The sequence below is a fragment of the Malurus melanocephalus genome, unplaced genomic scaffold, assembly GCF_030028575.1.
Source record: "Malurus melanocephalus ecotype Western Australia unplaced genomic scaffold, MMel_1.1 scaffold_185, whole genome shotgun sequence".
Lineage (NCBI taxonomy): Eukaryota > Metazoa > Chordata > Aves > Passeriformes > Maluridae > Malurus > Malurus melanocephalus.
In genome coordinates, this window is record NW_026623417.1 from 696,308 (window position 1) to 714,987 (window position 18,680).

The 18,680-nt window shown below is 38.2% G+C and overlaps 1 protein-coding gene across 1 annotated transcript in view; it reads right to left on the bottom strand.

Annotated features, from left to right (window-relative positions):
* The window catches only part of DGKB (diacylglycerol kinase beta), a 327,720-nt gene extending 314,532 nt beyond the window's left edge, over positions 1-13,188 (bottom strand). The window contains exon 1 of the mRNA XM_057373108.1: positions 13,070-13,188. The gene's annotated coding sequence lies outside the window, so the exon portion shown is untranslated. The remainder of the gene's footprint in view (positions 1-13,069) is intronic.
* Positions 13,189-18,680: the final 5,492 nt, after the last annotated feature.

Below are 18,680 nucleotides of genomic sequence, written 5' to 3' on the forward strand. Positions count from 1 at the left end.
CCCAGAAAATGACAGATTTTATTTGATTGTGTCTGCCAATTCTACCAACTTTTCCTTCCACTTTGCTCTATCCTCTATAGAAGATAACATTGCAGTCAATGTTATCTTCTTTCACAAACTATCCTTAGCAGTAGCACTTTGGGTGTCTAAAGAAGCAATCCTCAGAGTGCAGTTTATACAAATAATAGTCCATTCCTTCATCTGAAAAGCAAAGACTCATTCACCCYAAGCACCTTTGCCTAGGAGCTGCTCACTTTTACACACTGCTAAATTTTAGCCACAGCACTCAGTAAATAAGAAGGCAGAATGACTCTTCACATATCACTAACTGCTGTAATCAYCCCAAGTAGAAAAGTAAATATTTTGGTATGGAAATACAGCCAATCCACACTGAAAGAAAATGCAAATCAAGTGTGACTGTGCATAAGACAATCTGGGCAGTGACTGCCCACTGGTGAAAGGAAACGAGCAACCTCCCTATCCCCTGGATCAACTCTGTACTAACCAAACCAGGTGTCTGCAGAAATTGAAGGGAAAAAAGACACAATAAAGTCAAATACATGAAACCATCCTCAAGTTTCACCAAAACTCCATTTCAAAAGAGTAGGAAGAGGGCAAAAAAGCTTTCAACAACCCTGCAAGACAATAATTATTTAGGAAAAAAAATATTGTAATGCTTTCTCTTTTTCCTCTTCCTTTCCTAGACACACCAGTTTCCCCAGTCTTGGGACAACACACACGTACACACATACACACACTCACACCCCAAAAGCCAGAAAAACCAACCCATCAAAACCAACCAACCAAGCAAAACCAACAAAAAAACAAACAAAAAAAAATTGCAAAATAGCTGACTTGTGGAGTAGGAATTCAGTTTCTCTGTGCTGTAGTTGCCTCTGCCATAGTCACCAGTAGCAATGCCTTATCACCATTTGAGGTGAGCCCAAACAGGTCCCACCTTGACAATTCCTAATCCCTGGAGTGTGTTATCAACACCCAGTGGAAAAGAAAAGCAGGAACAGCTCACGGACATGGAAATGGATGAGGCAGCAGCAGAGGTGTGAAAACCAGGGCTGCAGGGGCAGTCTGAGGATGTAAGATGGAATATGGGACACATAGTTAAACCTTACAAAGATGTAAAAGACACTTCTTTCCTCAGCTGCTCTTCTGGTAGTCTGTTTGAGGAAATCTAACAGGTGTTTCTTAAAAAACATTATAAAAAAGGGTGGGCAATAAGGGAAATAACTCTGAGTTGAGCTCACCAGATGGACATTTCACTGATTCTATGATTCTATGGCATAGGAAAATGCTTATATACGGACATTAACATTTTCATTTTACATACCTAATTCTATGAATATGTATTTTCTTGTAGTATAAGAAATAAATAATTGTTACTAAAGGATTATCTAGATTATATTGATATGTTTCCATATTTCTAAGAGGCCTACCATCATAGCATCTATACAATAGAAAAAAATCTATCACATCTAATTAGCAATGTAGAGCAGTGTACAGAAACAACAGTGATCTGGAACAGTGGGCTCTATCTGGAGACTGATGACTAAAATTTTAATTCTCTAAGAATTAATGTATATATTTTCCATATTTCTTGAAAACAGAATTGTAAACAGTTACAATACAGCAAGGTCAAGACAAACAGAAAAATAAGAACAAAGATCAAGCTCCAGAGGCAGGAATTCATCATGGTTTAATGTAACTCCCTCAATGTATGAGCAGGTCAGAAGCTAACTGGATATGCTTCCCATGCATCTGCTATGAGGGCCATAACAAAAATACAGCTTGGAGAAAATCCACAGAAAATAACACAGCAACAAAGGTCACACCTCAACAGTAAGAATTATGATGCATGGATTTTAAATTATACATCACTTTTTCATCAAAACTTCAAAGTTTAAGAAACATTGTTCCTATCTCAGTATATTTAGAATAAATAAACTATAAAAGGAGTTATAACAGGAGTCTGACAGCATCAGCCTTCTTCATTTACCATTGCCTTTATGATTTACCATATTCACCTTCTCAAGTCCAGATCCACGGCTATCATTTGATAGCATTCAGTATTCAATAATTTTACTAGCCCTGAACATTTCAACAGTTTTTCCTATAGACATTTCTTCCTGAGCTAAAATTCCTTGGATTTCTTTATAATGCAAATCCTTTTGCTGTACACCTAACAGGGGGCACTGGTCTATCTCCTTACTTCAGACTATGAAATACCAGACAATATTTCTTAGATTCATATAACATGTCATAGAACTGTAACTTCTACTAAAAGGATTAAAAATGATGTAATTCCAAGCTATATACTTTATTACTTACAAGCATTATTATTTACAAGCATTATAAATAATGACGACTAGAATAATTTATGGGAAACATATTGCTTTCAATTAAGTGTGATCACCAGATTCACAGAAGTACAATCCTTGGAAATAGAGTCCCAGTGTGAATAGCTACACTTACAAATTAAGATGTAATGTTGTTCACACCTTCTTCAATATTTCAATTAAAAAACTATGACAGTAACTGCTTTGCTTGAAAAGCTTCACAGATGACCACAGAAAACAGACAGACATAATATTACATTTTCTTCTAAACTAAAATTATCTGAGTATTTAGTCCTCTCTTCTTGTAACATTATTGTTTTAATGACTTAGTCTTGCATTATAAATCTTAAGTTATGTTTCAGATTGCATGGAGACATCCTGTGGCTTCTGGTAAGGGTTTGCAAATTTGGTGCTCACTGAACCCAAATCTGCATGAGGCATCTAATGATGTGTTTCCTGAAGCTATAAATGTCTAAGCACAATGGTCCAGGTGATCAACTCCAGCTCCATGTCCCCATTGTTATATGAAAAGAGGATAACCATGGTAATGTTGACTTTTTTTAACAATAATAAAATATTACAATATAAAGCAAATTATTTAGTAGTAAGGCATGCACACATATAGCAGCAGTTACAGAGTTCGCTTCTGTTGGACATATGGTCTAGATAAAAATATTTGTCACCGGACAAATGGAACCGAATACTGGACTTCATTCAGATCTAATGTGATCCCAGCCAGGGTTAGCCACTTGGTGAGGAACTGCTTCTCTTACTACCACTTCAAAAAAGCAATTCCTGTAAGTAACTAAACTGATAGACGGATTCTGACAGCTATAAATTTAATCATGTTCACAACTGCAATGAATATTTGCTGGCATATTCAACATGTAGTCAATAGACATTTGTACAGAAGGTATGCATACTCATATATACACACCCACATTGTAAATTAACAAAGTCCAAGTATTTCTGTATTATGCAGCAGAATATTTTGTATTAGACTCAGATTAGAAGATTGGCAAACACAGAAAAGAAAAAAAAATGCAAACATTTCAAAAATATTTGAAAATATTTTTATTTTTAATAATTCTTTAAATGAGTAAATTCATGCAAGAGGTGCGGCACATCAGATTGTTGCATAGGGTATCTTTTAAATAATTTGAATTATTTCATTAATTTGCTATGTATTAGTCACAAAAAACCACAACTCTTTTCCAGTGGATTAACAAGTTATTATTATAGTTGTTATTATTTCCATACCAATGAAATACTTAATGCAGATACCATAATGTTTTTAAGAATAGGGACAGGTAAAGATTTAGAGAATTGAAACAGAATTTAGGCATGATATAGGTACTAAATCCCCTAAAAGCCCAATTGCCCTTTCTCTTGCTTGCTAATGCTGTCCTCCACTTCCCACTGGAATAGATACATACACCTCAGCATTGATAAAGCAATGCACATAAAAAAATAAAATTCTAGCAATACACTTAAATTAATGACCAGTGAGCTCATCAATGATGAGTTCTCACTCAGAAATAAAATAAAAATTTGGCATTATAGTGAGAAAACATCAGATCAGCGTTCGACAGCATTCAAAAATAAAAACATTCAGAAAAAAACCAATTTATTTCATAGTAAAGATCCCCAGTATACTTGCACCCTGAATAACATGCAGAGCTTTTTGGATTTTCAAATTGATTACAGTAGAAAAAGACAAAAAAAAAAATGGAACATAATAAGAGTACACTAGAATTCTTCCAGCTTAAAAATGAAACAGTCCTATCTCAAGATAGCTGTAAAATAATAAATGTGTACAGAGTCTTGGAACCTGGAGGAACACTCTGGAAAGGCTCAGCATATTCCTGTATTCTTTCCTTGAAAATCACTGTTAGAAGACATCATGCCAGTTCAGACAGACTTTCAACCAGTAAAACTATCCTTATGCTTTTAAGAAGGATGAAGAATGATCCCATTCACCTGCCCCACAAATAGTGCCTTTATAAGGATATAAATAAGCCACAATGAACTTTGAGGACAATGGGCAGAAAAGGATTCCCCCAGAAAAAAAAAACAAAAANAAAAAAAAAAAAAAAAAAAAAAAAAAAAAAAAAAAAACCAAACAAAAAAAAACACCACAACAAAACAAACAAACAAAAACTCCAGACAAACTGCTTAACAGTAATTCTTTTTCTCTGGAAAAGAAAAAGAAAGTAAATGCTGCCATGTTTACCAGACTGTGTAATGTGGGTGTTCATTTGCTACATATACAAGATATACTTCCCACAAACAGAAGTGGCATACAAACAGAATATTTCACTGGCAATATATAGTTTAAAAAATTATCTAGATAATGAATGGAAACTTCCCTTTTAGCTGTAATTGTGAATTGCTGCCACTTACAGAATCCAACTGCAAATATATGAAGGAATGTAATCTGCATTACCAAATCTTCCAAAGAATCCATCCACAATACAAGATTCTTCTCCATGATAAACTTAACATGATGAAGACCTTACATATTGTCATTATTTACAACCATTTTTAGGTATTTCGTAGTATTATGAGGCTTTTAAACTATTAAGACAGAAAGGTTATGCCTTTCCTTTCCTTCCCTTCTTCAATTCTATTACGCTGTCTTAAAAAAGAAATCTTAAGTGCAGTTTGTGTTAAATCTGAAGAATCAATGACAACATTGTTGAAGACAAGGTAAGACTAAGTATTATCTTCTCTTCTTCAACACCCACAGGTTAGAAATCATTACCACAGCTGCTCTGCCTTCAGGTGCTTGATTTTTTAACAGTTTAAAATCTCTCCAAACTTAGTGCTTTGCACAGGGAACTTTCCTTTAAGCAGCCACACCATTTCTTGCATATTCCTAAAACACTTAAATGGCTGTAGAAGACACTGGTTTAAAGTGTTTGAGACATTCAGGTTATATAAGAAAGTAGACATACAGAAGCAATTCACCTTTACAGCTGCCAACATGTCCCTTAAACACAGAATTGGATGAAAATCAAATTTGATATTAACATGCCATAATGACCTACATGTGTGTTCATATTCCCATATCATTTTGAAGCACAGTTACCAATATACATGTTGATATGAAAACACAAGGCTCAGCAACAAGATCTCATATTGGGATACTTGCATCCACTTCCCTGGAGAGGAACAGCATTTTATGCCATCATGGGTTAATAATTTGCTCTCAGCTTAAAAGAGATGGCACCTGCTCTGCCAAATACATATTTGCATTTCCAAAGAATGAGAGCAGTAAACAAGACAAGGGGAGGAGTAATGAAACTTTTCCTGAATAAATTAAAGAACTCTACACGGGGAAGGGATGAAGCATTTGAATCTGAATGAAAACTGCAGAACATGACAAGAAATATGTACAAGAATTGGAAAACCTTTCCTGCTTGTGATGCTCTCCAGTGAAAACGGGCCAAGAATGTCAATAATGCAAGACAAATGAGTGCTTGACCAAAAAGCAGATCCAAGGAGTTGTAACTTGTCAGGATACATAGATTTTGTTCTGATTTTAGGACAAATAAACAAATCAAGAATGTCTCAGTCTTACAATTGCTGTCATTAAAAATCCATGTTCCATGGTAGTTTATTTTGGATTTTGAAAATAATGCTTTTATTTAATTTTTCTTTAGGTTGGTAGATGAATTATGGATGAATTACAGAAGCTTTCAAGGTTTCTAGATGATTAAAGCATTATTCCACCCCCATATGAGCCGTTATCCTTTTAGTTAGTGTCCTGGACTAATCATGCAGAACTCCCTGTCTCAATACATCATCAAATTAGGATACTGAAAGGGTCATCTCTTGCTCTAGCTGGACAGCATTTTGAGAATTGCTAATGCAAGATCCAAAATGAAAAAGCTTCAGTGTGACCAGAGTTACCAGGCATGTGCCTTGAAGTCAGATAAGGTCAGAGGGAATATGGCTTAAACCCTGAAGGAGTGATCTTAAAAGTATAAGGTCCTTTCTGCAGCCCACACATTCTTATTAGTTTCCTCTACAGTTACCTGCTTGTTAAACTACACTGAAAYGATGATTGAGTATGTTCCAGTTAGCTGGAAAAGTGTGTTTGTAAGATTCTACAAATTCTTCTGTCAATGACACRCAACCTAYCCTGACCTCCTCAGCTCATCAGATCTGAGTAAGAACACACAGAAATTCTTAACAGAGACTTKAACTTCTTGTTCACTGGATAAGTAGATATAAGGCAACTACATAAGAGTACTGGATCATTCATCAAGACTCTTTTTCTCAGCACCAACAGAGACACATAAAAAACACCAGCCAGGTGTACTGCGCAATGCAGAGCAGAAAAATATATTGAACATTCATATAAACTGGTTCTGTCATTTCTAGGGAGATATTTATAGAAAATAGTCTGTGACAGAATATAAAGCCTTTCTACAAGTAACTATTTTGAATTTACAAAAGCAAGGCATTTCATAACAGAGCATGGTATTTTACAGTGTGAGGAACACAAAATAGCCACTTGACATTTTAAATTTAAAGAGCAAGTAAAAGAATATTCTTACCAGAGTACTATACTGCTTTTAAAACACCTAATATTCAAAGCTGGGAGTTTCCCCAAGAGTGCTTCAGCCATTCTACTTTTATGAAATAAGTTGTGTCAACAGCACTAAGCCTAACAAAGGGTAGTACAAAGTTTTATATCTCTATTATATAAGAGATCATATCATTTATGAGGTTTCAGTTCTTTGATATAGAAGTTGTCAGGCTGTTTAAACACAAACATCTTCCTTAGTGCTTTTAAAGTAAAACCAGGCAAAATGACCCACTGTACTTCCTGAGCAGAAGTGCAGTACTAGACAATTTTAAATCTACAACAGCATATGAAGAYAAACCTTATCACAGATGCAATAGTTTTTCATTGTTTATGACATGTAGAACAAAGTAAACCTAAATGCCTTAGTAAGACTTCATAGTTTCAAAGTAAATCCAGAATTTTTAGAAAAGCCTGCAAATTTATTTTCCATTAAAAAGCATTACTGGAATATTTTATATCAATAATGAATTAAGATAGAGGCTTTTTTGATAAAAACATAGMATATTCATGTTTTTGGGACATGAAGAAAAATAGAAATCCTCCAGACTACTTGTTTATTTAGATATGTTTAAAAATAGGTCCTTTGATATTTAACTTCTGGTGCGTAACCCATTCTAATAAACTACTGCTTGAAGGCTATTTTACTTTGTGTTTATATTCAGTAAAGCATGAAGAAGATTTGATATATTCTTAGGAGTTCAATTCTTCCTTACATTCCTAGTTAAGAAAATACCCAAGGGTAAAATTTATCTCACACAAAGACGGATGTCTTAAAATTAGATTTTAAAATGTGAAAGAGTCACGCCAGCCAGGCACCCTTTGTAATGAATCGAGAGACCTGGATACATCCAGAATGTGCTTCAGCTGACCTATAAAGGATGCTCAACTTAAAATTAAAATTTCCCCCAGCAGGTGCTTTTGACTTTCCATYAGTAATAATAGGAGAGACAGAAGGTAACCAGATGGTATTTAGATACTGAATAGAAGACAGAATAGACCTATTAATGCGTATTTTTAACATTTTAAAAACTTTATTTCTAAATGATGACCTAATTGACAAAATCTAAAGAAATAGACAAAGTAAAGATATTGAGCAAAATATTCTAGGGGTGTACAGAAGCAACGTTCTGGTTACATAACAGGGATTAATTCAAGTTTTRCATTTCTAAACCTAAAATCTTTTCACAGAATTCATTACCTTAGGTTCTCTTAAATTTTGGAAAAGGTTTTCATTGATGACTAATCTTGAAAAAAAAAAACAACAAAAACACAACTACAGGTAAGCATTATAGTCTGTTTCTTTTTGCTTGCTTAATTCATTCCTGCCTGTAATGACATACTTTTCAGTTTTCATCTATTTCATTATCAATTTTTTGGCTATAAATGTTATCTTTTTCTTTTCTCTATTCTCTTATTTCCTTCTTCCCTTCTTAAAACCTATTTCTGGCATAATATTAACTCGATTAATTCATAAATTCATGCAGGAAACAGGAGGAAATTCACAATTAAAAAGGCAAAACCAGCAGCAGACCTTTGAGTCTTGGGATGCAGCGGTTCATGTTCTTGTGTCTAGGCCATAATCTCTACAGACTACATTTATAAGAAAATGTTACTTTTCCTTTCAGAAAAGACAGCAAAACTTGCTGATKGCACACCATCTGAGCTGCCTTACATACAGCTGCCTTACTATTTGCCATTCCTCTATTTCACTTAAATTTAGCTTATCAGTTCCCTAAGACCAAGAACAAACATGTGACTGCATGAAAAAGCCACATATACTTCAAGAGTGTTTGGGATTGATTTCAGGTAATTTGCAAACTCAAACCAGTGTATAAACAGAAGTGTCCACCTGGGGACAAATTCAGACCAAAGAGAATAAATTTGACTAGTATATTTTACTTCACACAATATGCTTTAAAAGACAAAGGAGAAAAGAATGACACTTCTATAAACTGAGTTCTCATTCTGYGACTGAACTCCCAATATACTGAAATCCTTCATGACATCCACAGGGCAACCCAAAAGGCAAGCAAAGCACCATRTCACCTCAGAAGGCTCACAGATTTGGATGCACCAACGCAAACTTTTGTAAAAATTTTCATCACATCTCTGTTGAGATTGTTACCACACCATGGACTGGAGAATSAGCTTTTAATTACAACTGCTGAGCACAAGACATCTCATTGAATGTCTAAGGAAAAAAACACCACAACAATTTCAAACCAAGTAACCAAAATGTGGCCGAAAAATCAAACTAAAGATAATTAATTAATTAATGGTATTTGTATTAACTAAATATTTCTGCCAGCATAAAAAAGTGACTCCTAAAATCCTTAACAGAGAAGAAAGGTTTATCTAGGGGTCATTTTATGGTTCATTCATGGTTTAGTATGGTAAACAACAAAGACCTAAAAATACWAAGCTAATCGGTCCCCAGAATTAGAAAGCTAATTAGTAACACKGAACTGACAAACCATGTCTACAACTTTGCTTGTATTTGTTTTATTTACTTTTTAAAAAACCATTTCGGGCAAAACAATAGTGTCAGAGTTGTACACTTACATTCCAAACTTGTATTAAGGCGTAGGACAAGAAATAATGAAACAGTCTCCAAATACTTACATTTGTTAAGCTTTTAAATTTGCGCCAAACTAACTATATCCCTGCAGGGCTAAACTGCTAMAAACATGATTCAGAGAAGTCTTCTATTTTCTTCAGAAACAATTAAAAAAGAAAATGTGTTCTACATTGCATAAAGCTGCTTTACAGGGTGTTTGGGGACAGTTACTCATCTCATTTCCAACTAAACAAATAAATATTTACTTCTCAGCTTCCTAAATTAGCCTAAATACCTGCATCAGATAATTTCTATCCATAGTRAGAGCATTATTAGTATACTGAAAACTAGGTCAGGTTGACAAAATCAAGATATCAGTGTCAAAGCCCAGAATTTATAATTTTTTTTCACTCTTTTAGGCAAGGTATTAAAAATAACTACAAACATCAAACTCTTCTCAGTGAGACACAGCACGTCACTTCTTCAGCTTTCCAATACTGTGAATTTGCTGGTTTAGCTATAAAAGTAGTTCCCAAAGAGAAAATTWTTCACAAAGTACTGTTATGAAAAACTGAAATTATAGACAACTAATTGCCTAAAATCTACTTTAAGTAGACTTAGTTAAAGTCTAATTACTGTTACTAATTATTTTGTAAGTTCCACGGGACTGAAGAAACTTACAACTAAAGGTCAAGAGATCCTTTATGGGGAATTCTTGTCACCAAAAAGACTTTTTTTAACCTTTTATGCTAGCTTCTATCGATTAGAACTGGCTGTGAAATGCTACAATTCCATCAGAATAAGACTTAGAACCTATCCTGCACAAGTATAAAAAAATTTGGGAACTACATCCAGAGCAAGGTGTAGTCCCTATTTTTGATTTCTCTTTCACTTTAGACAATAATGCAAAACTCAGTTGGGAATTCCCGAGGCAGGTTGCAAACTTTACTTGATAGCAACAAGCTGTACAGAGGTTTCAGGAGGCCAGTATCCTGCTCTTCCACACTACTGCACTCTATTAATGTCTCCTAGATTTGACTGGGAGAACTTTATCATAACTTTAAACTAAACATAAATGTCTTTCACAGGTACCTTCTCCTTTCCACAGGTGAAAGTCCGGCTGAAATTTTCTTGATCCAGCACACCAAACCACAAAACAGCACCAATTTTTTGTATAACYCACTCCCATCTAATCGTCACCACTCTCTCATAATTCTAGAAACAGGTGGAAACGTTTCAACATCCACTTTTCACAAGGATCCACAACTATCACCAGGACACAGGATGAAAAGATACACTGTGAATATAGATGTCATGTAAAGTGCTCTTTGCAACAAAGTTAACTTTAACCAAGGAAACATGAGAAATAAACAAAAGACTAGTTAAAATTGTAACAGAAGGCTTCATTTATCAACAATCTAATAAAGGTCATAAAAACTCAAAACAAATGAATCATATATTATCTATACTCAGGGAGCATCTGGATGATGCTCTCAGGCACACAGTTTAGTTTTAGGTAGTTCTGTGAGGAACAGGGAGTTGGACTCAATGATCCTGATGGGTCASTTAAAACTGGAGATATTCCATGATTCTATGCTATATGCTGTTAGGTTTCATTACATTAAATACAAAGCATGACTTTAAGCTATTATCTTTCATTCTGTACGTGCCATTCATAAGACCTCATTGCTGCTGACATGCACACACAAAGCAAAAGAAACCCAGTCAAGCTACCCAGCCAGCTGACTGAAGTTACCCAGTATTAACCTATTATGACCTTTACTCCCAAATGTGCTATTTACACTCTGCTTTGTCAAAATGCTGCTCTAACAGGTTTCCTACAACTCTTATTTTCTTCATTCCTCTTTCAGTGATCTCATTCCATAGGCAAGAGGTACCTAGACCGATCATATAGCACCACCTGAATGACAGTTCCAGAGCAGAAACAGTGCAGAACCTCCTTAAAACTAAAAAAAAACCCTGATATCTAGTGCTCTTGAAAACAATTAACTTTATTATTCCCATACTGCATGAGCTCTTTAAAAAATCTGTTTATTCATGCATTGCCACTGAACACTGTTCAAGACACCTATAGGTGTTTAGCAAAGATTATGTCAGATGGTATATAACAATTCATATATATTTCTTCTTCCTTAAAAAAAAAAAAAAAAAAAAGTAAGAAAGGGGATTTTTTCCTAAACTTGGTGAAAAACATCAACTTCTGATGTCTGGGCGTCCTTAAATTAGATTAACAAAACTGAACCTAATTATTTCAAATCCACAGCATAAAGCATATCACTACACAAACATTTCAGATTGTTGATTAATTTTTCCAGGCCTTCTCTGCCATGGTAAACAACCGAGTCCTTCTACCTTGACAAATGAACGAGAGACAAGAGAAGCCCCTGGAGGGAASTGCTGCTTTGTGATGCCCCATGTTTCTTGACGCTTGTTTTCCTTCTGTACCAGAGACATTTCAGGCTCTGAGCTACAGTGGATTGCCACTTTGGGGAGAAWCAAGGGACTTATTTCCTGTCCTTTTATCCATAAAGCATAGCATGAAGTCCAGTCATTTGGGAATGCATATTAGGTTCTTGGTATGGATTTTTTTTTTCCGGATGCATAATGACTGTCTGCACATATGACTATGTGCATCATACCATTCAAGTGCAAAGAAAAACTATTACCTGGCTACTTTAGGTCATTTAACCTAAATGGGAATAGGAAATGTCGARTAGCTTTTATAAAAACTTAAAAGACTACTTCTCCTCCTACAATTAATGGTTCTCCCCATCCTGTTGCATTGCCCTTTTTATTTTATGATCGTATTTTAACAGTTTTCCATTTTTTTCTAAACTTACATCAACCAGATGAAACTGCCTTAGAAAAGTAATAAAGTTCTCCCTAAATCTGTAGCAAAACAATGAAGAACAGAAGACYCTACAATCTGCTTGTTTACCTACAGAAAAATAATACTTATGATATAGTAATCTGATGGGAAAACCTTTAATCCATCTCCAAAACAGGACACTCACAATGAAAAATGTAATTACATTCACTTCCGACAAAACTGTTCTTAAAAAAGAATCGGAACAACGCTGGGCCACAAAAAAAAAACAAAACAACCAACCAAAACAAAGACAAACAAACAAAAATCCTCAAAACAAAGCCAACCCAAAACACAAGAATGAGCTAGTAACATCAACCCGTAAAGTTTAAGAAGACCAGCCTTTAAAACCTAAGTTTGCAGCTGCATCTTTTGTTTCCTGCCCACGCTGTATTCCCATCTACACTGGATGTCTCAGCACTTCACCGTTCTGAACCCGGCTATCAGGGGCAGCATCAGGACATTGACTGGGGTCGAGCAAAGTGATATAGGTCGACGAGGCAAATTGGCAGTAACTAGAAACCAAAGAGATGCGTCGTGACAAATTCAACACTGCACGGTTAGCTACAACTTTCAGCTTCGCCCCTCCGCTACGCCCAGACACAGAGCCGTGCATCACGGCCCCCCCAGTTCCGCGCCTCCGACCACTTCGGCCGCCCAGCGACTCGCGAACTTACTGCAGTGCGATGCGGGCGGAGGGAACGCTCGGCCCTGGGATGCGAGGGAGCCCGGCAGCCGCGGGACCGGCCATCCAGCCGGGCCACCGCCAGCGACGGCGGCGACACCGCCGCCAGCCCCCCGCCCCGCCCCGCCGCCGCTGCCGCAGCCCAGCGCGCCCGGCCCGGCCCCGCGGGGTCACGCCGCCCTCCGCCCCGCTTCTCGCCGCCCTCCGCGGCACAGCGCGGATCCGRCAGCCGCCCTCCTCTCGGGAACGGGCAGGCGCCTCCGGGCGGCGCGGTTTTAAGCGGCGGTGCACCAGCACATCTCCCACCCCCTTCCCGGCCGGGCGGCAGGGGGGAGGGGAGAAGCGACACACACGCACACACACACATACACACTCTCACTCTCGCACACACACACACACACACCCCTGCACAGCCCCTCCCGCCCCCGCGCAGCTGCGGTACCTGTTGGCCAGTGCCCGCATCCCCCGGGCGCCGCCCGCCCACTCCGCACCGCTCCGCGCCGAGCCGGCGGTGCGGCAAGACCCGCGCACCGCTCCGCAAAGCTCCGCTTCCCCTTCTCCACCCGCTCCCCGGAGCCGAGAGGCGCTAAGCCCGCGCAACACTTACCCAAAGTTTACAGGGTCTCCCAGCCAGCGGCGACCGCCCGGGGTTGCGATCGCCCTCCCTCCCGCTCGCTGCGAGGCAGCGGGGCTGTGGCAGCGGCCGCACCCGCGCAGCCGCGGGGGCACGGAGGGGCCGATCACGGCCCGCCCCGGCACCTGCACGGCGGCTCCGCTCGCACCTGCCCGGCCGGGGCTGCCGCGGGGCGCGGGAGAAGGGGCGGCCGCGGAGCGGCTCCCACGCAGGTGCGCGGGCACTGCGCCCCCGGAGTCCGCCGCTCCAGGCGCCGGGAGAGGCTGCGCCCTCCCTGCCGCGGCACCGTCCGGTCCTCGGCAGCCTGTGTCCCCCGGCAAGGCCGGCCCAATGCCCGGCTGGGCTCCCGGGAGCCGCTTCAGCAGCTGTCCGCTGTGCCCTGCTCGCCAGCCTCCATCCGCCCGAGGGACCTTGGCGAACCTCGCTCCGCGGAACGCTGCCCTGGGCCCCCGCTCTCCGCCGGCACCTGTTTCGGAAGCTGTCTGAGGACAGCAACAGCCCAGCTAGGGCCTGTAAGAATCTACAGATTTACTCGGAAAGAGAAAAAAAAAAAGAGAGACGAGAGTAGCAGTGGCATGGAAATGAATGCTTTTGTTGCAGTGCCTACCATTTAGCGAGACACAGAAGTAGGGAGCTGATCAAAGTTTCATTGGCAGGTTCCCAGTCTGTTTAATGAGAGATTCTAAGCACTACCAACATTGTCAAACTGCCATCTTCACCAAGTCTTGAGTAGTCAGATAAGCCTCAGAACTTCAGCTGGGAACCTTATTTTTTGTTTAATTATGACATTAATTTCTATTTATATTCACTTTGTTGATATATGGCTCTAAAAGACTTTGGCTTTGAAGAATGTTTTAGGCAATGTAGATGAGATTTAGAACACTGCTAATAATTTTATGTAATAAATCCATAGAAGTTTGAAAATACAAAAGAAATACAAGCTTTTTGTTTCTTTTGTATTTTTATCCATTCTTCCTTTCTAAAATCTGCATTTAAAGGGCTCAATTTTCATAAGACTCAGATGCTAAAAATTCTTGGAATCCTCTTTATTTTAGGAACCATGCAAAACCTTTCCCAGCCTGATTTTGTTTATAGAGATTTTAGGTTTCTTAAAGGGGAATGGGAATTCCTTAATTCACCTAGTGYACTGATCGTGATTTCCTCAGCATAAATGGTATCTGCTTTCTATAAATTAGCTTCTCCACAAAGCCATAAAACACATTTAGGTGTTCTGAATTAGGGCATTTCCAAAACTCATTGACACTCCAACTTTTTGTTTAACAAAAGTTTGAATATTTAGATGAGCTTCCAGTGCAAAAGTAAAATACAACTTCATGTTATATAATGCAATAAGTACATATTCATACCATATACTCATAACTAAAATTTCAGTTTGATATAGTTTTGATGGTCATTAGTAAACTCACAATCCACTGAAAACAATCCATTTAATTCTCTTCATAGTCACACAAAAACAAAAGAAACAACAACTTTTCTGTAACTTTGGGAAAATATGGTCTCAGAGCTGTAGCATCATACATATTAGCCTTTAAATTCACAACCAGCAGTCAACCTTATATATATATATATTTCCAAACACCAGCTTCACATGCGAGTACTTGCCTTTAGTTCCCTGTGTCTAATGTATCACTTTCCCTTTAAAACACTGTTTTCAAGAGATTCTTTTTCTCCCAAGGAAGGAATTCAGTCCCTCTATATTTGAGCCTCAAGTTATTAAATATGGATCAAAACACTGAACTACCATGATCAGTCAGTTAATTGTGGTAAATCATTCCAGTACAACACCAAATTTTTATAGGCCTCGCAATAAAATGTTTGATCTTGTGGTATGGAGAGAGGRAGCTGGTTTTGAATCATCATATTGCCTTAAAAATTGCTTTCAAGCACTTTCAGTTACACAAGGTCATATAAAACATGAAAATTGCTACCAAAAATATATATCCACAATTACAAATACTTTTCTTTTTTTTTTAATGTTGTGCATAACTTCCATATATTCACTTAACTTAGGCCGTTACCATTCTCTYCTGCTGCATATTAGAACTGGGGCCAACTTCCGTTCCTGTTGAAATGGAAAAGGTCCCACAAGTTCATTTACAGTTTGGAATGGCAAATCCATTGACATTTGTAGCTTTAAAACTCCAAAGAGAAATTTGGAGGTCTTGTGACATAGGACGAAAACTTAACCCCTTTCATTTAACATTTTGTTTGCCTTAGGAAAGCAGCAACCCTCACACAGGCAAAAGCCAACTCAGCGCAGCTGAGCTGTGAAAAATCAATGTAAAAGATGTCAAACTTTAAGATTCTTTTTTTCCACTGGAAAATACTGAAGATATTGCTATCCACATGCCTAATTTTAGAAACATTGCTATATTATGTGCCATTATGAGAATAGGTAGAGGATGGGGATAGCTGGATTATGGGTTATGGCTAAGAGCTTCCTCAGCACTGAGCTCAATGGCAGCRTTCGGGCACAGCACATTCGCGTAAGATCTTTGTTCTGGTTTCAATACAAAGCTCCATCATCCTGTTCCAGAAGCAGGATGCTGCCCAAACTGTGTATGCTCCTGTCCTCCCCTCCTTTAATCAAGCTCCTACCAGATTAAAATATGCAYAAAGTTTGTCTCTTAACAGCTTACTCCCTCACAGCAAAGAAAATAACAGATGTCTAGAAGCCACAGCCAGAATTTTAAATATTAAATTTATTATACTATATACTTAGATCTGTGTTTGGATATTTAAATGTATTTTGTTGCTAAGCATGACTTTAGGTTGCTCATTTAATAAAACGATGATGAACTCGGGGCCCTATATTTTTAAATGATTCATGAAAGAATAAAGCATGAAGCTCAAGAATCCCAACGGCAAAAATAATTCTCAGTTTCCCATATGTTTTATTTTCTTTCACTATATAGCAACAATATCAGTCATCTGCAGTTACARTATATTAATAGTTTTGAAAGAAACAGGGTTCAGGCTTACAAATCTGACTTCAGTGGTGRCATGTCAGTACAACGTCACAGATACAAACTRCTGAAAARCAGTCTGACTCTATKTSAAATCAGCTGAGGTTACAGCAAGCTACWTATAAAGAAAATCTATTTCAAAATATATGGTTATAAGAATCAAATGTAGTTCACCAAATTTGATAAAGAAAAAATTTATCTTCTCAAAACTTGATTCATCTAACTTAGAACATTTTCACACTATGCAAAGAGTTTTGTGGAGAAAATAGAATTAAGTGGAATTAATAGAATTAAGTATTATCCAGTATACCAGATACTCTAACCAAATTTTTAACTATTCTTTCATTGCTGCAATTAAGATTTAAGACTGAAAGCATTTAAATTCACAGCTGTTGAATTAACACTGGCTTACAAGACTATTTGCTTGATTATCCAAGTGCTACAGATCAGTCAGTCTTGCTTCTGCCCCTGGGAGAATCCTAGGCTGGCTCCTCTTGGAATACATTTTGAGTCATATGAAGGACAGCAGGATGTGTGGGAACAATCTCCATGAATTTACTGAGGRGAAATCTAGCCTGATCAATCTGACTGTCCTCTGTGATGAACTGACTGAATATATGCATGAGAGAAGAAAAGGATGGCACTCATCTTGGCTTTTGCAAGACTTTCCATGCTTACTACCACATTGTCCTGCCCAAGCTGGGACAAAACAAACTGGATTGGTTCAAATTAGAAACGTGGGAAACTGGTTGGATGGTTGGGCTAAGAGGGGAATGGCTAATGGGCTGTACTTTATCTGAATGCCAATAACAAGTGTTATTACCCAGGAATATATCTTTACATCTTTAAGGATAAAGCATCTGTCCTTACCTTTTTATCAGTGACCTGGAGGGCACAGCACTCGTTCTTGAAGTCTGGAGTGAGAGAACTAATTAGCCCCTTCCAAAGGTAGGACTGCCATCCCAAGGGACCTAGACATGCTGGACAAAAGCTCTGACAGGAACCTTATGAAATTTGACAAGAATAAATGCAAAGCCMTGCACTAGGGAAGAAAAGAACCACTGTGATGGGGCCTGGCTGGGGACTAACTCTGCTGRAAAAGTCCTGGGAATTCAAACACCMAACTGAGCATGAGCRYTGAGTCCTGGCAGAAAAGAAAGCCAGTGCCATCCTGGGCAATAACAAGGGGTGTTATTAGCCCTCTCTGATTTTATACATCTTAGGATAATTCTGGCTGAAAAGATTCTCAGAACATCTCTAGCTAGGATCAAACCTGAGATCAGACTAAGGGGTTTACACAAAAGACAGGGAGAGCATAATGTCTGCGGGCAACCTGATGAGTGCTGGAGCATCCTTATGGTGAAGTTGTTYTTCTTTGTATCAGTTCTGAACCTCTCATTTCCACTTATAACCCCATGTCTTCCCACCATGCATAACCAGCAAGAGCAAATCTCTGCTTTCTTGTTACATTCCTCATGCATTTAACTTTGTGGGCTACTGTTAGGTGGACAATCCTAGATGAGCCAGTGGTTTCACAGATCATCATACRGGTGTAACAATGCTCAAATTACTAATGGATTTGTCTGTACTTCTGGTTTCTCTCTAGTGCTTTAAAGGAAGGAATGACAAGTACCGAAAAAGTAAAGACAAAGGCAGTATGGTAGAGCAGCCTTCAGTGAATTTAAAGCTTTTTTTTTTTTTCCCTTACAAACTTATTCTTATCTTTTTCATCTTTATCTTCCATTGCATATGCAGTTCTTTTCCCCTCTGTGGTTCCTACTTAAAAGAGGGGCTTTGGACAAACCTTAAGTCAGTGGGAGGATTTTCAGAGATATGGTTGGGCTGTGGGTTGGCAAACCCCTAAAATCTACATGAAAGATAACATTTGTTTCAACTGGATGCAGGAATTAGCCTTTATTCATACTAAATGAGAAACATTTGTTCAGTCTGAAAAGAWATTATCTAGTTAAAGATTACCTAAG